The sequence below is a fragment of the Leptinotarsa decemlineata genome, unplaced genomic scaffold (assembly GCF_025532065.1).
Source record: "Leptinotarsa decemlineata unplaced genomic scaffold, Ldec_3_MD MMD2_P_RNA_scaffold_2, whole genome shotgun sequence".
In the NCBI taxonomy this organism is placed as follows: Eukaryota; Metazoa; Arthropoda; class Insecta; order Coleoptera; family Chrysomelidae; genus Leptinotarsa; species Leptinotarsa decemlineata.
Window position 1 is genome coordinate 20976095 of NW_027412529.1, and position 23463 is coordinate 20999557.

Genomic DNA, 23463 nt, shown 5'->3' on the forward strand with positions numbered 1-23463 from the left:
GAAAAAAGTTTTGGTTATCTATTCCTCCATCATTATACAAAAACAATTTGGAAATCTTTTTTTGCTAAAAATATATCATTTTCAATTGAAACAGGATTGCGGTGACTGGGATTAACTCAAATGAGTTGAATATTATCACGTACGATTGGTGAGCAAATTTGTACGTCTCATATACTATATTGTGTAGCAATCCTATTAATGAAATTTGAATTAATTCCATAACGAATGTTTGGATTATAAACTGAATTGGAAAAGTATCTTTTGTATAATTCAGTGTTAGGAGTCACACGTTAAAAGGTAAGACCTCGTTAGTCCTTAGCTCGCACAAGTTTCGCACAGAAGCAGTTGTTTCAAAAGTATTTTTCTTTCGTGAAATTCAACGTTTATATGAGAGTAGTTGTTTTGAGAGAGCTGATTCTTTCAGTTTGTACCTGAAAGTTACTTCTTTGCATAAACTACACATTGTTGTATAGAGTTAATTTTGGAATTGATTGCTTTCTTCGTTCCTTTGGATTATTGGCAAACTTTGTTTTCAATTTTGAATGTTTTGACACCATCTAGATAAAAGTAATTGGTGCTCAATATGCAATAATTCAAACTGCAAAGAGAGAACTTGTCTGTGAGAAAACTTACTTCGAAATGTGATATGTAGATATTTTCCAAATTCAGATGTAACGATTTCGCTGTTTGATCTATTGTCCAATTAGCAACATATATCTAAACTATGTCTCAGTATGTTGAAGCCATTAGTAAAACATTTTTATTAACAATGAAAACGAAAATGTAACTGTATTCATTGTACATGTATGATATTTTCAAAAAATTAAGGAACGGAATGGTTATCATAATTCATTGATTTTCAGGAATGAATGTTCGTCATTGAAGTTGATGAAACGTATTCGAAAAATCAATCACAATCACAGTCGACAGTATACAAAACCGCGACATGTGTTTCGCTATACAATTTCATCTTTAGGCATCTCAATACTATTAATAAAATGAAAATAAATGTGCAAAGTAAAAATGTGGGTAAAAATCACAAAACCTGGTTTTTCGTTGTGAATTATTGCAGTTGCAAATCCGAACGTAATTTATAATTCTGATCAACTTCCTTCAAGAACCATTTTCGATATTGAAAAATTAAAAATAAAACTTCCTATACAATATTGTATTAATTTGAAAATATCCTTATACCACGAAACTGCTATTCATTTTTCAATATTGTCAGAAATAAAGATACTTCACCCGTGAGAAAAATTTATATATTTTAACAAGTCTGAACACGACTGAAATAATTTTCTTAACCAATAAATGAACTTGGTTGCGAAAACATTGTCAAAGACACTATTTAAGGCGATGAGGTAAGGTTGCCTTTGATAACGTCTACTGCAGTAGTTGACGAAACGTTAAGAAAAAACCTGTTGATCACAGTTAACAAATCTGGAAAATAGAATGTTCAGAATATCTAAAGAAATGAACTTTAAATGTTCAAGCCCGTCTCGGATATACCTACACAATTGGTTGAATGGACTGACGCCTATCAGAAAACAACTACTCCCCTGGCTAATACCACGAATGGCGGTGGATTATATCCGACAGGCGTCAGTGCAGGAATCTTCACAGAAAATTTCCTGCATATGCAATTGGCAATAAAACTGAAAGAGTCGGTCTTCAATTTTGGAACGGGCACACTTGCAGACTGGTTTTGGGCTGCTTAGCCTTTCTGATAGGGGTCAGTCCATTCAACTTACCGTGTAGGTATATCCGAGACGGGCTTGAACATATAAAGTTCATTTCTTTAGATTTTTTTTCTGCCTGTCTTCAAGCATAGCTCACTGACTAATAAGAAAGTTTTTCTTCCTTTTTCAGAGGAATCGGGCAAATTTTGGATATGCAGTTGGTTAGTATCTCGTCTACTGAATGGAATGACATTTTTGTTGTTTGCTTCAGCTTGAGATGAGAAATGAAATACTCTGAAAAAATTTCGATTTTCAATTATGGATTATCATTGAGTTCAGGTCGATGATGACCACTATCTTGCACTGACGAGTGGCTAAGGAGCCCGAAACCGGTCTGCAAGTATGCCCGTTCCAAAATTGAAGAAAGACTCTTTCAGTTGTTTTGCCAATTGCAAGGAAATTTTCTGTGAAGATACCTGCACTGACGTCTGTCGGATATAATCGAACGCTGTTCGTGGTATTAGCCAGTGGAGTAGTTGTTTTCTGATAGGCGTCAATTCATTTATATTTTAGGGTTATATTTTAGGAGAGATTAATTTTGGGAAAGAAAGGTTTTTCTACTTCGCTATCTTAATATAAAAAAATATGAGGATCATCCAAAGTAATTGCATGATCTACACATCTATGTGAAGAGTTAATTTTTTTGAATTTGGTTTGCTTCTTTCCTTTCTTTGGATGATTCCCACATATGTTTTGTATGAAGATGAAGAAATTGAAAGCCATAATCTTTATTTCCCAAAGAAAAATACTTTAGAATTTTTTTTTATGTTAAGATTCAATTATACAAAAATTCCTTTTTTCTATCATACAATTGATTCAAATGTTATTCACAGGGTTGCTACACACTAAATTTAATCACCAATCGTACGTAACGATATTCATTCGCTTATTTGAGGTAATCCCAGCCCTAGGACTATTGTTTGAATTGAAAGGGGAATTTTTAGGAGAGAAACATTTTTGGAATAGGTTTTCACTTTTTTTTGTATAATGATGGAGAAATAGGAAACCAAGACTTTCCTCCTGAAAACAAAAACATAAAATTGTTATATGAATGAAATGTAATTCTATGTTCAATAACTGTTGAAAAAACTCATGAAACCAAAGCAAATGTTTCTCACAGTGATCACATAATATATGAAAGTATTTTTCCAATACAGTATTTGGTAATCTAGCAAAATAGAATATTTGTATGCAAAATAATATACTGAATCACGAGCTGTATCCTAAATTGTGGTGATTTGATTAAAATATCAACACCAGGAGAGGTAACCGTCAAAGGTGAGGTTGGATTTGTTCATCAGCAACTTTATTAAAAAAATGTGGAAAAATGTTTACTTCAACCATGTAACTAACTACCCACACTTTTTTTCGAAACTAATAACCTATGACCTAATCAGCAGAAAAAATAATAAAATATTTCCGGTACCGGGAATCGAACCCGAGCCTCCTGGGTGAAAGCCAGGTATCCTAGCCACTAGACCATACCGGATGATTAATAATTTTGTAGTTAACATCATCTTTGATCTCATTTGACATTTTATCTAGGCGTGCACCACAAAATGCTTAATATCAGGTGTGGGGAAATTGTAACAGGCCATTGATTTCCCTTAGAATATTGTTTGTTGGGTCATTATTGAAGTTGATGAAACGTGAAAAAAAAATAACACTTCAGTGTGAGATTTCCACTTGGCAGTTTACAAAACCACGACACGCAATACAATAGCATCTTTAGGCGTAGGTACAATACAATGGTATAAAAATAAATATGCAAAGTCAGAATGTAGACGAAATATGACAAAACCTGATTTTTCCTTGTAAATTAGGTATTGCAGTTACAAATTTGAATGTAATTTATAATTCTGATCAACTTCCCTTTAACAAGGTCTTGTATACGACTGAAATAATTTTCCTAACCAATATGTGCACTAGGTTGCACTTTGTGGTTCTGGACAAGTCACCTCAGGTTAGAGATATCACTAAAGTCACCACGAGGCAGCTTTCGTATACGATATAGATGATAATTCAGCGAGTGGATTTGATATGATAAAAATCAGGGAAAATTCATGAACGAAGCAGACGCTTAAGAATAATAACAGAGGTATGTCTGTCACTAGACATACATACCACCTGATCAACGGCATTTTCCCAATGTATTAATGCTGTTTTTTTTATTATTTTAATTGCATATGTATCAGCTATGAGAAATGAAGACCTTTATTATTAATATAATAATAATAATAATAATCGTCTTTATTGTTACCCAGCTGTAGTTACATACAAATATTTAAATAAATTAGAGAGCTAGTTGCTGACATAACAAAAGGCGAAGTTCAACTTAGCACAAGTGCTACTGAGTTGTTCTATTATTATTATTGAGTGTTGCCTAACTTTGTACGTGCCTAACCGTACTGAGGATAGCTAATGAGCCAAAACACGTGTCTACACGTGTCTGCGGTTTGCATATGTTCTTCGTGCTCATTTAGCACTCTAAGGTGCAAGCCTAAATAGATGATTTACGAGATGGGAGATACTGTTGACTAACTTCAATGTTCATCATCCGGTATGGTCTAGTGGCTAGGATACCTGGCTTTCACCCAGGAGGCTCGGGTTCGATTCCCGGTACCGGAAATCTTTTTTAGCTGAGAGTGTGGCTGAGCGCTGCTTTACAGTTTTTCAGGTAAATGTTAACAGCCTTGGAACTGATGAAAAAAGCGAGATGATCGCGAAAAATAGATTTTTGTGACCTTTGACCTTGAATAACTTCAGGCGAAAGCAAGAGATTTCATTAGACTTATATGAGACCACGTTTAGAATATTCCTAGAAATGTCATAATATGATGGAATTAACCGATATCTACTCGATGAAAATCCATAACTAACGTATTAAAAAAACACCTTATTGTGAGACACATGTTGCGTTTTTGTAGAACTGTTAAGTTTAAGTTAATTTTCATTATAGATATCTCCATATGATATTATTAGTCGAAGAGTTAGTGTTTTTTTTCAGTAATTAAATATTTTTAATAATAATTCAAGTACGTATTTTCACTTGACAATTGAGTAGAACGAGTAGATTTATGATGGCAAATATGCACAATATTCGATGTTATGAATACTCTCGACTTGTTACTTGATGAAAATGAATAACACTATCCATGATGAAAACTATAGACTTTTCACAATGAATTTGATTCAAGACACGTTTTGCTACACGTTAGCTTCATCAGTTAGACTGGTACATCAAAGTACTCTATATTAGTTTGCTTAACCAGTCTCAAATAAAATATTTTGTGTAAAATTTTATAGTTCTTATCACGGATGATATTCGATGTATTCATTTCACTTCATTCGTGTTACTAAATGCAAATTATCGCCCATTTGACATTTTCATAGGTTAACGGTAGACTAAAAAAATGATAAGTAAGAGATACTTGAACTCATGGGTTTCATAGCAATCTTCAAATAACGAAAAAACTTTTTTCAATTTCATGTGTTGACATTAATGAAATTATTTATAAATGTATTTTATGATTAAATTATTTATAATGTCAACGACTCAATCGAAGAATCTAGTTCATCGGTAAGTTAATGTATACGTCTATACCTGAAATAAAACTGTAAATAAATGAACAAGTTTGTCATGCCATGATGAAGGGAAACTATTTTCAGATAAAAAACAACACTATTCAAACAACATCGAGTGAGGACTCATTTTATTTCTTAGAATAGATCCTGAAATTACTTGGGCACCATTTTTCCTGAACGTACTGTTCTGTTTCGTTCACGGAACAATCCATCTACTGTTATTATTTCCCAGAAAATATTCTGACAATCCTTTCAGAAAACTACCATTTGTCCTTTTTCTTCGATGTGTCCGCAGGCTCCCAATCACTCAACTGTCGTATATAGTCCTGCATTCTAACTTTAAATCGAGAATACCATTCAGCTTTGAATGAAGTAAAGTGAAATATTTTTTTCAGATTTGCTTTTATCCTCATAATTAATTGAAAAAATATTAACGACATCTTACCTTTCAAGTCAGATTCCTAGCACAACTATCTAACAATATATCTTGACGTGTATATGCAAATGAGTGTATTAAAGAAAAAGAAAAACAGTTACAGTTTGTTGTTTTGTTTGACAAGACTTTTGAGAATAAATGTGTAACTCGAACAATCTTTTATCTTGATTTGTATTTGTTTTTTTCTTCTATTTGGTATTCCAGTACATGGTTTATTATCCTGAAAGAACGTTCCTTGCAAGTGGCGGTAGATGGATATCTCTCGAATACTTTTACCATCAACGCTAGCGTTCCCTAGGTTTCCATATTGTCTCCAACCCTCTTTTCATTATATATCAACAACTTATTGGAAAAAAACAAGAATCTAATATATTGCTTTGCTGACGACAGCACACTTGTCTCGTCATTACACGTGTATTTCAGGACATTGACTGCGGATGCACATCTTCACCGGCAGCAGGAGGTTGAATATCTGTCTCCAAACCGGATATAATAATGTCGGGTTAGACAATTCCGCTTTCTGCTTCGATAAGTTTGTTGGGGGTTAAAATGGTCACAAATGTGTCTTGGCACAATCATGTCGCTGAAATCGCAACTTTTGAAGCTTTATAAAGCTCAGATCAGATCTTCTTTGGAGTATTGTTCTCGTGTATGGAGCTTCGGCCCCAAACAAACCCTGAACCTTCTGGATTCCATCCAGAAAAGAGTTATCCGCCTGATTGGAGACGCGAACATCACTTGAAACCTTGATGGTCTGGAACATCGAAGAAAGGTTGGAGATTTGTCTGTCTTCTATAGATACTTTCACTGAAAGTGTTCAAGTGACTTCGCACATTTGATTCCACCAAGAGCGGTTCATATAAAAATTCGTGACAGACTGTATCTGCTCATCGTTTTGATGTTCAACTCAGTTCACCTCTTCCAAGTGAAGAAGTTTATGTGGAATGAAGCTTCCTGAAAACGTTTTTCCAAATGGATTTAATCTCGAGCAATTCAAATCCAATGTGAATCACTTTTCGCATAGGCACCGCTCTAAGAACGCCTCAAGGATTTTTCTGTAGTGCTTGTGTTTTGTCTTCAGTTCATTAAGATTAGTTAGACAAGTAAACAACAACAGACATCTAGATGCCTACGGGAATGTAGAAATAAGATAACATAATATTATCATGAATAACTATGGTGAACCAATACCAAATAGTTTATATAGCTTTTTGAAATATTATTTCAATTATCAGATTCACCTGACTGTTACATAAGGCCACGTTGTAACATCAATTTAAGACAATAAAGACGCAGGTACCTACCAAAAGTATCTATGGTATAAATAAAGATAACACTGTGTGTATATTTAGTAGTTGGTGATATAAATCGTTGTGCAGTAATATTCATTACTTCACCAAAGGTTCCAAACAGTGCATCACAAGTACCGATGATGCAGAACGCAGTGGACGTCCAAATGTGGCAGTAACACCAAAACACATATAAATATCATAAAATCGTTTTGAATCATCGAAAAGTGAAGTTTCGTGAGTTAGCAGACCTTCTATAAATATGAAAATACGTGTTGGCTTCATATTGCATGAACTTTGACAATGAGAATGCTCTGGTCAAAGTGGGTGCCGCCCGAGCTCACTGTTGACCAAAAACAAGAACATTTTGATGATCCCGAACAGTGTTTGCCCATGCTTGAACATAACCAACCGGAATTTTTGCCTCGAAATGTGACAATGGATGGAACATGGAATAATCACTTCACCACGACGGAATCGAAACGATCGTCATCTGAGTGGGGAGCAACTGGTGAATCTCGTCCAAAGCGACCGAAAGCACAACAATCGGCCAAAAAGAGTATGGCTTCAAGATGTTTGGCTGTGCGTGGTGTAAAATTCATCGAATATCTTGAGAATGGAAATACCATCAAGAGTGAATATTATAAAGCGTTACTGGAGCGTTTGAAGGCCGAAATTGCAAAGAAACGACCGCATATGGCAAAGGAAAAAAATTTCATCAAGAGTACCCACCGTGTCACAAGTTAATCAAAACAATGGCAAAAAAAACTACATGAATTGAACTGCGAATTGTTCCCATATCCACCGTATTCGCCAGATGCGGCTCCCAGCGACTACTGTTCGCAGACCTCAAAAAATTGCTCATAGGTGAGAAAATTTGCTCGAATGTAGAGGTTATTGCAGAAAATGGGGCCTATTTTGAGACAAAAGAGAAATCGTTCCACAAAAGTGGTATAAAAATGTTAGAGCGGCACTGGATTAATTGTGTGGCTCTCGATGGAGAGTAAGTTGATGAATAAAGCCAATTATGAAAAAAAAACGCATTTTCTTTCTCAGGCCCGGGACTTTTCATCAGACAATGTGTTACATGAACTTTAATTGAAATGAATAACATGCGTTTCTTGTGTCGTTAGAATGTTCCACCAATAGTTAACTACTGCAATAATTTAACCCTTCTCTCCGTTTTGGTCTCATATGACCACATACTAATCAAATGATGTAGAATGAGGCAATATTAACACTGGTTTGAATTTATTCCAATGTTTGTTCAGCCAACACAATTAACAAATGAGGCAGAAGGTGCCGGTGTACTCGCCAAATATTGAATGTTTTACGGACCCTTAAATTATGCAGCAAACGGACACAATCACGTTTTCGGGCATCAGTCGATTTCTACCGTTCGATCGACTTGCTAGGTTTGCTTGGTTCTCATTGTTCCGTATTTGGCTTGTATCCAGTGCTGAATTGTCGACCTATAAAATGGAAATGGCGTGAAAGACATGTTCAAAGGTTAAGATATCATTATTGAAGTACCCAACGTAAATGTTGATTATGTTTTCATGTAAATGGTGCTATTTTGTCTTTTCAGGTTGTTATTACCTGACTTGCTTGCAATCCATTATTTTTTCCAATTTCATAATTGAATAATTTCAACCAAGCCACTAGAGTCAAAATTATGATCTTATAAGAGCTCGCTAGGTTTTTTCACCCAATAATAAGTACTCACCGGTACTTTTAGTACTATTTTTTACTGCGTGGCGTTTTAATATGAGTTCTATCAATAATTCATAAGACAAATGATTTTCAAACCATTATTCTCCTTGGGTTCCACCCTTCAACCTATTCGATTTTCTCTTAATTTATCATAGAGAACGCTTCTATGTAATGTTTTAGCTCCTGAAAACGCGGCAGATATTCTACCGGCAGAATTTATTTTTGTTTCCATTGCCTACCATAGCTATATCTAATATCGAACCTTGTGACCTATGACTATTCCAGTGTTTAAGATATGTTTCAAAAGTGACTAGAAATGTGGTTTAGTGTTTCTGAATTAACCGCTACCGTGGTTTTACTGAAAATCTGGTTACATATAGAACACGATTTCCTCAAAAATGGCAAACCAAACGTCAAAATATTATTCGATGATTTTGTTGTGGTGAGAGTGACATATAACAAGTTTGAATTTGGAATATTTGTATAGGTGATTGTCAAAATAAATCTTGAACTAGAAAGTTTTTGGCTTTCTACTACTCCATCTTGATAAAAAAAATGTGGGAATCTTCCAAAGAAAGGAAAGAAGCAATCGACTTCATAAGTAACTCTATAAATAGATGTGTAGATCATACAAAAAAGTAACTTTCAGATACAAACTAGAAGAAAAAGCCTTCCTGAAACAGCTACTTTCATATAAACATTGAATTACGCGATAGAAAAATTATTTCGAAACAAATACTTTCATATGAACACTGAATTATACAACAAACACTTTTCTCTACTCAGTTTGTATTCCAAACATTCGTTATGGAACAGATATCATACACATTGAAATTGAATTGCTTCCTTCCTTTCTTTGGGAGATTTCCAATTTTTTTTGTATCAATATGGAGTAGTTGAAAGCCAAAAACTTTTTTTCCCAAAAATTTATCACTCGTAAAAATATAACCCTTTCAATTTAAACAAGATTCCTTATGGCTGGGATTTAATCAAATAGGCGAATGAATTTCATTGCGATGTCATCGATGACATGAATAGATCAAATTCATTCCGTGACATAAAATCGTAATTAATGAATGAATTCTGTGTTTTTTCTTATAACGTTATCCAGATTGGTACTGAAGAGCCCTAAGGCTAGTGTCTTACGGCGAAACATCGATCTCTACCAGTGAGGATTACCGTGTTCCATGTAAGTGAAATTTTTACCTTCCATTTAGTATATTGTGTAGAAATCTTGTGAATTATATCTGATTCAGTTCTATAACGAATGTTTGGAATACCAACTGAGTATAGTAAAGTTTTTTTGTATAATTCAGTGTTCATATAAAATATTTGTTTTCCTTGGTGTAATTCAATGTTTATATGAAAGTAGCTGTTTCAGGAGGGCTTTCTTCCAGTTTGTGTCTGGAAACTATTTTTTGCATGATCTACATATTTATATATCTATGTATAGAGTTACTTCTTTCAAAATTGATTGCTTCGTTTTTTCTTCGGAAGATTTCCACATTGTTTGTATCAAGATGGAGTAGAAAGACAAAAACTTTCTTTTCCAAAAATTAATCACTACTAAAAATATAACCCTTTCAGTTCATACCTCAAATAATGAAAGCAATGAAGTAATGAAGCAATGAAGTAATAATGAAAGCAATTTCTATGTTTTTACCACTTTTATTTGTATCTAACGTTACTGCAGTTTCGTCCTAAATGGACATTTTCAAAGTTAAGTTTGAAATAGTTTAAGTTTGAAAATGTCCATATAGGACGAAACTGCAGTAATGTTAGTTACAAATAAAAGTGGTAAAAAACATAGAAATTTTTATCAAGAAAGTGTGAGGAACTTCCCAAGAAAGAATTAATTTTAAAATTAACCCTTCACAAAGATTTGTAGTTCTTGCGAAAAAAGGAACTTTCAGATACAAACCTCGAAATATATAAACATAGAAAGAAAGAATACTTTCGAACAACTACTTTTATATGAACATTGAATTATAGAAAAAACACTTTCTCCTAATTAGTTTGTACTTCAAACATTCGTTTCGGTTGGTTTTCTTGACTGACGTATCAACTGAATATCAGTTGATACGTCAAGAAGAGTACTTCGACCACGCCACTGAAGATGACTGCCGAGATTGTAACCAAAAAAGACCATGGCAAAACGTGGAAATCACCCAAAAGATTGACGTCATCCGTGAAAGTCTACATTCCTATAATACTTCGAGCATTCGTTATAGAATTGAATCAGATATCATTCATAGGATTTCTACACAATATGGTATATGAGAGAGGAAAAGTTTAACTTACAGAGATCAAACCATATCTGAAGACTGTATCGAGGTGAGATTCAGACGAACTATAAATTGAATATTTTTAAATAAAATTTCGAAATATTCATCTCTGTCAACTAACTACACCGTAATTTCTGGTAACTGCCTACCGGAAAACAACTTCTTCGCCGGCTAATATCATGCTGGATATTGAATTATATTCGACAGACATTTATGCAAGATACCTCACCAAAATTTGTCTCGCAGATGTTTCTCAGTCAGCCAGCAGCAGGACCATATTACCTTGCACTATCAGAGACGGTTTAATCTCTGTTAGAGTAATGTTACATGGGATGTTTCTTTCGCGCTTGGTGCTGGGTTGACGAGAAGGAACTGTTACTATTGCAGTTAGCAATCTTCCTTTCAGACGAAGGTTTCTTACATGCAGTGAAGCCGCGTTGAAATTTATTTAGTACCAGGTACTTTACTGTCTGGGTAGGATATTTTCTGCACCGATGAGAGGTTAGACTTCGAAACCGGTCTGTAGGTGATCTACTCGAATAATTTCAGTATGGTATACAAATTAATTACAATATTTGAATCATAGTTACTGAACTTCAATGAGTCATTTGAAAAATCTGTCGTTTTTTGGTAAATTGTAATATTCATGCTGTCTTAAGGTGCGCATTCACCAAAAAAGCGAGCACGAGCGAACATGAGCGAAAACGAGCAAACATACACGAATACACCCCCATGCTCGCCCGTGCTCGTTTTTTGATGAATACGCACCTTTAGATTATAATGTTGTGAACTCCATTCTGGAAAGATATAGTGCGCAAAGCGTGAATTCAGTTTCATATAAGTTGTTGAGTGGGACTTCAACTGGGTTGCTGATGATCAAAGTAGAATATTAAGGTGCGTATTCACCGAGAAAGCGAGCACGAGCGAGTATGAGCGAACATTCGTGTATGTTTGCTCGTGTTCGCTCATGTTCGCTCGTGCTCGCTTTTTTTGTGAATACGCACCATTAGATTCAGTAATTTATTTGCTATATTGTATATCTGTGTACACTTTTTTTTGTAAATGAAATCAACGATGATACCGATTCTATTAACTAAAATAGCACTGCTGTTATTTGCAGTGCCTTTTCTTGAATCTATTTTTGGATAGGGTCTTATAGCTAAACGACTTGATTCCACATTGAGGAAGATGGTTCAGTATCATTTGATATAGATTACTCAGAGTTCATCAGTGAAATTCGGGTAGTAGCCGTGCCGATTTTTCTCCACTTGTTATATCTAATATTATAAACTTGTCTTCATTATTTGCTGTTGGTTGAGGTGCAGAAATATATAGAGCTGGATTCTCGAGAATTGGTTTCAAGCTGGTGCAGAAAAAGTAATTTCTTGCCTAATAGATTCAGGCAGATATGTAGCTATGCGTGTATTTTCTCTATCTGTAACGTACGATTTCAATATTCATTATCATTGAATATCCCAGAAATGAAAAGAAATATTTGTGCAAACTGCTCTGAATATTTCTCGGAATCATAGCTTTGAAAAAAGCGCAGTAAAGCATTCCGTCAATTCATATATACTTAGTGGACGCCCAAGATGAGATCATGTATGTGATAAGACTTCTCAAATATTCGGAGGTTCAGTGTCTGTAGTTTTCAAAATGGCAAAATGATTGGGTAATGGATTCCGTTATTTTCATCATTATAGGAAAATATAAGACTTGAAGAATTTTTGCTCCCTTTGTTCCTGGTGGTCTACTATCTGAGGCTGCCAGTTGTCGAGTGTTTATGAAAGAAAGAAAGAGATTCTACTATACATATATGTTGACCGAGTTGAACCGCGTCTGTAACTTTCATCTTTTCGACGTTTCGGCTCCTGCTTTGAAGCCATTTTCAAGAATAATTTTGAGCTGTACTTACATGACTCGAGGACTATCTCTATGCTTGATATGTTCAGCTCTAAGTTCGCACTGGTCACTTTGCTGTTCGGGACCAATATTTATATGTTTGGACAGGTATAGAGAGGTGGATGTATTGTGGCAGGTGTCCGGTCTGCCGGACAGGTTACCTGAGTTATATTCAGGTATCGTGCGTGACAACAATGACCTCCATGCTTGTGGTATTCTCTGTGAATCAACCCGTTTGTTAAGGCAGTTGGGACGTTTTTCAATTTCGACTGCTTCACGAATTATCCTGGTCTGAAGATTTCTCTCTGTAGCATTGGTTTTGGTGTTTTCGAAACTCATTGTGTGGCCTGTTTTCTGGTGGTGAATAGAGGTGATGCTGAGTCTGATTTGCGCACAGCCAGTCATGTTCATAGGCTCTGTAGGAAATTCTCATGCTGGTCTGGCCTTTGTAAGTTCTGGGACAGTTAGACCATGGTATTTCGTATATGCCCTGTGCTTCATTGCGTATCGTGTCCTTGGGTGTTGGGGTTTGTGTTTGCTGTCGTTGAATGGATCTTTGAATTTGGGAGGAGGGATAGTCGTTTTGGTGAAGGGCGGTTTTGAGTTCGTATACTTCTCTGGATGTGTTGTGGTTGTCAGTGAGTCTTATAGAACGATGTATGAGGGAATTCAGAAGGAATTCAGCTGGGCAGAATGATGATGGGACATTTAGGTAGCGGTTAGTATGTGTAGGTTTTCGGTAGACCTTGTGTGAGAAGAAGTTGTTGGACTTTGTGATGAGAAAGTTCTGGAAAGGGAGTGGGTTATTATTTTCAACTTCCATTGTGAACTTTGGGTCGGGGTGTAAGGAGTTAATGTGGCTCAGGAATGCATGAAGATATTCGGATACATGGGTCATATAACGAAGATGTCATCCAGTTATCGGAGCCAACATGTGGGTTTGAGATGAGACGTGTCAATGGATCTGGTTTCGAAGTCTTCCATGTAGAGGTTTGCAAGGACTGGAGAGAGAGGAGAACCCATTGGGGTTCTGATGTCACATTAGTTTTGAAGTAAGTGGTAGCTACAGCCAAGCAACACCCAATTGGCAACAGGGCTATTGCTGGTGTCATAAGTCATATACTTGTTGATGTCGAATGTCAATTTCAAGTTGAGCTTTGCCATTGGCTGGTACTACACATGTACGAAATGATTACATGTCATATGTCAACTTCAAAATTTGATATTTCCACATGGTCCTCTCCAAGGAACAACAGGTGATTTTTCTTTTTCAAAAAATGATATGTAATTTATGATGTAAATCAATTGTGTTTGTCTTTAGCTTTCTTAGGTTATTTTTGGTCTTTACGCCTATGTATGTTGTGTCCACATTTTATTCATCCTGCCGCCTACCTGTGTTTTGACTGATCTCTTTTTATAGGTCTTATCTGTTCTCTTATCCATATTGTAGTATCCCTGATGATGATGAAGATAATGAAAAACTTGGAATCTGTATCAGAAGAGTACAGTGTTTTGGCCTGCTGCACACCCAAATATTGTTTCACTCATTTCATATATATAGTTTTTCAACATCTCAGGAAAACGCTCAAAAGGGTAAAATTTTGATCATCCTGTATATGGACAGAAGTGAATTTCTGTAACAAAGCGAGAGAAATGTCAAAATTCAAAAATTAGATATGATAATTATTATTTTGTAATAAATATAATATACAGAATATGCACAACACTATCATTCATGAATAATATAAAATATTGAGTGGCTTTCATATTATAATCTATCACCGTAGACAACTTCTTAAGATTATGTGTATTTCATCAGATGCATCAGTGATTTTGAATCGTAAACGAAATGAGGTCTATGTTTATTATCTCGAAATCCTCAAGGGAGAAGTTTAATAGTATGTTGTCGACAAGCAGGCGTTGTGTTTTCCTTGGCTCGGATGAGTCAAACATATCGGGCATATGTAGGTCGGAGGTTGCTGTGGAAGTAATTAGATTTCATTCTAAGATTCTTTCCAGTGTTGGGATTTCAGATTTCAGTTTGGGAGAAAATTCAGAATTTATATAAAGTTTGCGTTAACATTGGAAAATGAGATGAGTAGAAAACATAAATGTCAATCACTTCGAAAAATCACTTTTGTGAATATACAGAATCAAAAACTGGGGCTGTTTGTCATTCTATTTACGAATATTACAGCAGGCGGTTATGAAAATAGTGATAAGATAATTCATTGCTAACTTTCAGACAACCTTCCTGGGCGTGCTCGTAGTTGAGCAACTCAATGAGTAGGCGAAAAAAAAAAATGGAATCGAAACTCAAGATATAAAAACTGAATCAAAGTAGCGTCCAATCAAAGTTGAACTTATTGGAGAACGAATTTCAGATTATGATAGAGAAGTTTGGCCGTCTTGTAGTCTACGGTACTGAATGTTTCGGTTTATTTATGTTCACTCTTAAGATGGCTTTGTATTTCTTTGTAGAGTAATTTGCTGGGGGAAATTATGGCACTAGTAGTTTACCTGACTCATGATTCAAATGGAAATAATTTATCTAACTGGTGGTAGATGGACTGATCCTGCTACGTTACATAGTAGTTCATGATGATGGCACCAAATACCTCCTATGTTTTCATACCACTTCCATTTGTAACTAACGTTACTGTAATTTTGTCTTACAAGGACAGTAGGTAATGATAGACGGTCCTTAATGACTTCATTACCTGTATTCTGTTTACCTGTAACAATGTGGCTAGGTTAATCTGAAAAGCGGCGAGTAGACCAGTTCAGTTTGGTCATTCATTAACTTATATCCACTATGCCTAATTTTATGAATTTCCATGGATTCCAAATAGTTTTATTTTCCAACCGTTGCCTGCATAGTGCAAAATTTCTGTATAGTTTAGATTCGGGAACTTGTGGTTGCATTCTAAAGAATGGTTTGAAAACCTTGAATCTTTTTCACCTATTCTGAAGGACCTTTCATGTTCAGCATACTGTTTTGAGAAATAACGGTCAATTATGCATAATGTGGCCGTGATTTCTGATGCCAATTTGGTTCCTTCAACAAAAAACTCGACAGCAAAAAATATCACAATTTTTTCTTGAAAATTGAGATAATTGATATTTGTTTTAATCGTTGAAAATATTTTTTTGAACCCTTCCAAAATAAAAATCATGAAATTATAAAACAACAACAAAAATGGATTGGCGCTCCGGGGCGACTTCATTGATTCCAGTGGCGCATTCGCTTTTTCAGCTGCAAGAAAACCCGGAAAAACCTGCAGCACCACATCATGTGAAGAATTTCAAAAATATTTTTGTTCATTTGTTCATTTTTCCAGCTATCATTCAAAGGCTTCATTAAATATTCTTGTTGAGGAGAACGTTTTTGGATGACCAAACGAAGATGAGAAATAAAAACATAATTTTTTTCAAATATCCCAATTGTTTTGTCTTCTTATTGATCAAAGTTGTTTCGAATATTTCTTTTAATTTTTCATTCTTTCCGTTTGAAAAATTATAATGAACAAATGATATTTTGATATCATTCCAATTATTCATATCAATAATGATTTTTAGAAACACATCGTTTCTTGAAAAAAATTATCGCATCCATTTTTTTATTGCTTATTTGAACAGGGCTTTCGTATTCTAAATCTTTCATTTTAGTAAAAAAAAAATCATTATAAAAGAATGAATTTTCACTTTATTTTTTATAGTAAAAGAAATAAATATAAATAATTGTATACGAAATGAAATGAAGGTAAATAAAAAAAACTAGCATGTGAGAGTGTGAAAGTATATTTGCTTGTAACAATTCTTTATTTCCTCAAAAGCATTTTTTAACGATTTTTCCTGAAGACTGAAGAAGAAAATACCTTGTTAAAAATGTTTTCTCAATATTAATATTTTCTGGAATTAGATTGAAAAATTGTCTCGATTATTTCGTGAACAATGCTTTTACTTATAACATTTTTTCGAGAGGACGAGAAAAAAAAGGGTATTCGAATTTGTTTTCAGTGCTCCATTTATTTTTTTCATTTCTCAACATTTTGACTGTTCATTAAAATTTTTCAATTTGTCCTGACAATTAATAAAGAAGTGAAATATATTTCATAATACAAAGTTGTGAAGTTGATTTTTATCTCCAACCATCGAATGAAATAGACAATTTTCTTGTTTTCCCCATATTATTTATGTTTTTGATAATGGTATTGACAATATGTTCTATATATATATATATATATATATATATATATATATATATATATATATATATATATATATATTACTGTAGTTACTGTAGTTTCATTCTGTACGGACATATGAGGTTTGTTCTGGTTCTAACATCCGAAACTGTTTGGAAACAGCGCAAGACATGATGCGTACAAGCAAAAAATCTTAAACAGTCCGAAATAGTCTCGGACACTTGTTTAAACCAGAACGCTTTTGAGGAGACCACTGTGCCACCTATCGTATCTGTTTAAAATCTGTTTAAAATCCGTTTTTCCGTTAACCAGCTGTCGCACCCCTACGAACGACAACCCTCAGAAGTCGAAACTTGTGCAAGCTAAGGATTAACGAGGTCTTACCTTTTAACGTGTGATTCCTAACACGGGTTGGACGGTAGCAAGTGAAGATCGATCGTTCAGATTAGGGCTTGAACCACCGACCAACACGGCGTCAATTCGAGTGAGTGAACAAAGCACCCACGCCGAACCGCTTGGCTACCGAACATGAAGAGATGAAGACGAGAAAATACTATTGATCATGTCTATTTTGTTATGTAGCGTATCCTGATAGTCAGTTAAAATTTTATCTAACCTCAATCATCAATTATTCAAATCAAATAAATAAAAAACTTCCTAGCAAATAGTCCAAAGAAATTTCCACATAAATGCGCATGAGCAACGGGAACAATTCTCAACAGTTCAGCCTCGAGAGCAAGAACGATTCGGGACGGTCAAAACAGTTTATGATCATTTTGCAGTCGAAACCAGAACAGAGGATTCATCAGTCTGAAATTATCCTCAATAAACCAGAACGCTCTATATCAACTGCGCATGATCCTGACGTCCTAGGACCTGAATTTCGTAGAACCAGAACAAACCTTTCAAAACCAATACAATAAACTGTTTATTCTTTTCATTAGAAACGTTAGTTACAAGTAAAAGAAGTTATAAACATAGGAAGTTTTAACTTCCTTTTTCTTCTCTTTCTTTTAATTGTCATTTTTCATGATGATCTACTACCACGTATTAACTAACCGCTTCATTCATCAGTTTACATAGACAGTATGTAAAAGCCAAATGAAATAAATTCATTATTTCGCTTACTCTACATATTTTCACAAAATCCGGAAACACGTCAAATTTAAATTATAATTCGACATACTTCAACCTACCCCTACGTTCAACCCCAGTCGAATGGCAGGTACAACTCCTAATTTTTTAAATAGGAAGTGTAGGCTTGTGATATATCGTTTGAAAGGTCTCTTCATTTTCTATTCAAAAATGTTATCGCTTTCAAGTTTATTGCAACAATGAAGATAAAATTAATTAAAATCACGTGGTTACCGAAATTCGATAAAATACACTCAAAACTTATTGCAATATACTCAAAACTTATTTCATATTGAGATATTGATAATAAGAAAGTAAGCAAAAACCATAACAATGTTTTTTTAGATGGTATCCTTTAAATTTCCGCGGTAACGTTAGTTTAAAAAGCCTTGTCAACTTGTTTTGTATGTTACAACATTAGTTGTCAGTATTTTAATTCAAGTCAGAGTTCATTAACTTCAAGTCTGACAGATATTTAGATTAACGGAAATGCATAAAATAACAGTTTTACAAATGATTGGTTACGGAGATAAAACCCGAACACAACAGGAAGTAGCTCGCGTTTTTAATGAGAAATTTCCTAATTCACTGCCCATATCTCAAGGAATAATAAGAATAATAGAGAAGCAGTTTGGCGACCTTGGTCATGTGGGACAGATAAAAAAAAGCAGCTGCCAATCGAATGAGTGATGAACTCAAATTAAATGTGATGCTTGAGTTTGAGGAAAACCCCCTACATCGAGTAGACAGGCATCCACTACATTCAATGTTAACCATACATCGATAGTAAACATATTGAAAGAAAATAAAATGCATTCCTTTAAAATGATACCTACTCAGGAGCTCATGGAAGACCATTTTGATGGACGAACTTTTTTTGTGAGCAAATGATGGACATGTTGGATAACAATATTATCCAATTAGAAAATGTTTTCTGATGAGTGTACTTTGTCTCTTAACGGTCAACTAATCGGCAAAATTGCCGCTATTGGTCAACGGAAAATCGTCACTGGATGAAAGAAGAACACACGCAATTCCCTCAAAAGGTAAATGTTTGGGCAGGGATTGTAGGAAACCATATCATTGGTCGCTTTTTCTTTGAGCGCAACTTTAATGGCGATAATTATTTCGCATTATTTAAAAATGATGTCATTCCAAGTTTAGCAAATGTATATCCTGATCCAGGAAACTCTCAAGGTCCGATATGGTTTCAGCAGAATGGAACACCATCACATTACCAAGTTAATGTTCGGCAATACCTCGATACAACATTTCACAATCGCTGGATAGGGAGGCAAGGATCGATTGAATGGCAAGCGCGATCACCTGATCTTTCATCATTACATTTTTTTATGGGATATAAAGAACAATGTGTACAAAACTAAACCTTCAGATTTGAATGACTTTAAACAACGAAAAACGCTTGCGATCAGGTCGGTCACCTATGATACGTTAAATAATGTTTGAAGACAATTTTATTTGATATTAGCATGTTGCCAAGACGTTCATGATGAATATTTTGAAAATCTTCTTCGTAAACATCCATAGTTCTTTTTCGTATTCATTATTTCATTACGTGTTGTATTAGATTTTAATTTTTGAGTGTATTTTATTGAATTTCGGTAACATGATTTTAACTTATTTTATCTCAATTGTTGCAATAAATTTGAAAGTGATAACATTTTTGAATAGAGAATGAAGAGAACTTTCAAACTATATATTAGAAACTTATATTCCTCATTCAAAAAATGGGGAGTTGTACCTGTCATTCGAAGGGTGTGGTAGGTAGGGGTGACATTTTCACGTTGAAGAATGTCAAATTATAATTTACATCTGTCGTGTTTCGTCAATATGTACAATAACCAAAATAATGAATTTATTCCATTTGGATTTTACAGACGTATATCCACTACTCGTTATTCGCATTTTCATGAAATGATTTCGCAGAACTCCTATTTGATATTTCCTTTTGAATGTGACAAAAAATACATTACAAAAGATATAAGATATGATTTTTTCACGCGTCCTCGAACTGCTTTCCTTCGAAACACACCGTAAATCAAAAGGTCTGTCCTGACTTGAACTACGTAACTATCTAGAAATATTGGTCTGTATTTGTCTTGTTCGAAAATTCCTTGCCAGAATACATATCGGGCTCTCGGAGTTGTTACGAAACTGGGGTTATTCAGACAAAGTGTAATTTATTGGAACAGGTACTTTGTCCAGAGTAATTAGGGGGAAAAGTTTAGTTCACCTATAAAGTTCAATATACAGGAAGCCCGACGGTTAGTGGCCTATTATCCTATTCCGAAAGCCATATTTCAGTGTTCTTAACCGAACGAATGAGATTGTGTTTTAAGCAATTTCCAGAGGTGAAATGTATATTTTATGAAAGTATCCTCTGTACCTGATTGTTTGCATTTATTATCAGTTTTTAATCGTAAGGAAGTTAGGAGAATGCTTTTCACCTTGACGGCACTGTGATTTCTATTTATTTTCAATACTTTCAGAGATTGAAATCGTTTTTCCTGAAACTATTTACCCAAAGTACAACCAGTACTTCTCTCAACCAACCCGGTGGAAAAGTTCTGGTTACTTCGCTTTGTGTCGAAATGCAAACCAAATTATCTGTTGCTTTAGCAGTAGCCAATGAGCCCGTGGTTTTTCTGTTGTCTGGTGAAATATTAACGATGAATGACTTCATATCGATTCGATCTAGCTGGTTCTACTCAATGGCTTTTTTCATGATTAGTCTTTCATCCAGAGGTATCCAAATGATACTGAACGCAGTCTACGAGCTGCGTATCTTCACTGTATTCTCTTTTTTGCCAAGTACCACAAAATGGCTTGCGGTAATCGATTTGGGTCACGAAAAAGTAGAGCTTTTATTACACATCTTGCTTGAAACATTTATCTCTGTGTAGATTCTCCTTACATCCAACTATCTATTTCCTTGACTTCCCTTTCATGACTCTGTTATCTATAGAATACCGAGTTAACTGAGGAGATTATCTGAGTAAATGAGATTTTCAAAAATTTCCAACAGGCCACACCATGTCATTGGCTCATGATTTTTGGTGTTCAGACACTGTAGCTTTAAGTAATGCAGCAATAACTGTCATCCATACTGCTGAGTGAGTGGTCATTGAGTCCAAAAATTCGTTGGACTGCTATTTTTACTGATCCAAGGCGAATCGGTATAATCTTGATCTTTGAGAGTAAACAAAAAAAAATCACTTCTTATAATCAGAAAAACCATTTCAACAATGGATCCTTGGTAAAAACTGCTTGGTTCGAAGACTAAATACCATTATTCTGTATGTACATATTTCTATTTGTTCTCCAACGATTTTCTTCTTGTACCTTGTAGAAATTCTTAACTAAAGCGTTTTTTTCTGAAAGTCAATAAGGCCATATATTAGGCTTATGAGTTTGAATGCACCATGAGTTTTTGTGATGCACTGTTTGGAACCTTTGGTGTAGTATTGCATATTACTGGAGTTTTTTTCCCAACACCAAACCGTTATTTTAACACCTGGACACGTGTTTCGATCACCAAGTGATCTTCCCCTTGGAGATAATCACTTGTTGATCCAAACACTTGTCGAGATGTCAAAATAACGATTTGATGAAAAAACGCCAGTAATATTCGTACCGTGAGTTCTTTACAGACGCAGGCGGTCCGTAAAGGTCGCTAGTATATTTGTTGTACTGTCCAACATGTAGTATGTAGTTATTCTATTATTGAAAGTGCTTCAAAAGGTGTCAATATACTTACTTCCTCTATCAAAATAGTGCAGAAATTTCCATGAGTTAGGTTAGCGTTCATTTGTGATGAAATTATATTGATTTCACCCCTGCCTCCTGTAATCCCCCGAAATGTGGTGAAGACAAGGTCTAATTAATACCTTCCGAAGTACAAGTTTCCACAATTTGGTTTTCATTGAATCATAAAAGTAAACGGAATTTGACCAACTCATTTTTGGTGCCAAAAAAATATGTCACATTTTCAGAAATTATGAGTAAAAGTTTACCTCTACGTGCTATAAAACGACGTAAACATAGTCTTTGATGAGTTTGTAATAACTCATTTTTCATGGCTCTGAATGAAAACACTTACGTAATCTAATCATCTTGTTACAAGGAAAGGAGAGAGGAAGTAACTCTAGTCGCAGAAGGGTAACTCAGTACTGCTGTAAAACTTATAAGTTTTGATAACTAGCCAAAAAAGTTGAACTCTCCTTTAGACTCATTCTGAAAAATTGACTATTTTTTTGAATATATCGAAAATATTGTTGAAAATTATGAAAAAAATCATGTGAAAGACACATCCCTTTCCGCTTGGTAAATTTTCCATACGATTAACATAGGAAAGCTTGTTTTTTTGAGTTTAGAATTTAATAACTCTTTAATGATTGGTCAAAAAAACTAGACCAAATAATTTTCTTGTATAAAATTGAACGCTATACAAAAAAGCTCTCAAATAATTTTTTGATAAACCGACGCGTTTCGAAGTTATTCAACTTTGAAATATAATTTATAAAATTTTCTAATTTTTTTTCAAATTTTTGACGGAACTATTTTTCAAATTTCTTGTATTCTAATTTTTTTTGGTTTCACAGATCCTTTCATTCATCTGTCAAATTTCTAACACTATCGTATCCTAATTTTTCAATAAATTCAAATTTTTTTTGCAACTAAAAATTATTTTCATCTATTATTCATTTCATAATATAATATATTTTGAATTTATGCATATCCTATAATTTTATTATCTCATTAAAAATGTACTGATATAATTATCCTACACAGGGTATCCCTGGACTTCCTCTTTTCCTCTCGGGAATGTATAGATGGGGTCAAAATATCACCAGTACTTCATATAACTTTTTTTCCTAAAAGTCTTTGTAACCAAGTTACGGGCCCTGGAAGTTACAAAATGAAAAATGTTTTTCTTTGATAACTTTTCAAGTGAATATTCAAAATCATCCAAATTTTGGTAATTGACTAAACAAATGAATTCCGTCGATGAGCTTTCATGCAGGAGTCAGTTGTTTTGCTACAAAGTCAGGAACGGACTACCCCCGATGGTCCACACCCGAAAACTTTGAAATGACAGATATTTTTCAATATTTTTCAACAAAATAAGGTTACTTGGACAATTTTATGAAT

At 34.5% G+C, this 23463-nt stretch overlaps 1 protein-coding gene and 2 non-coding genes across 7 annotated transcripts in view; 2 read left to right on the forward strand and 1 right to left on the reverse strand.

The window, feature by feature from the left end:
• The window catches only part of CASK (peripheral plasma membrane protein CASK), a 624590-nt gene that overhangs the window by 210258 nt on the left and 390869 nt on the right, over window positions 1–23463 (forward strand). The gene's annotated exons all lie outside the window — the stretch shown is intronic.
• On the reverse strand, window positions 3157–3228 carry TRNAE-UUC (transfer RNA glutamic acid (anticodon UUC)). Its single transcript has one exon. It is a non-coding gene; the product is annotated as a tRNA-Glu (tRNA).
• TRNAE-UUC (transfer RNA glutamic acid (anticodon UUC)) lies at window positions 4296–4367 on the forward strand. The gene has a single exon. It is a non-coding gene; the product is annotated as a tRNA-Glu (tRNA).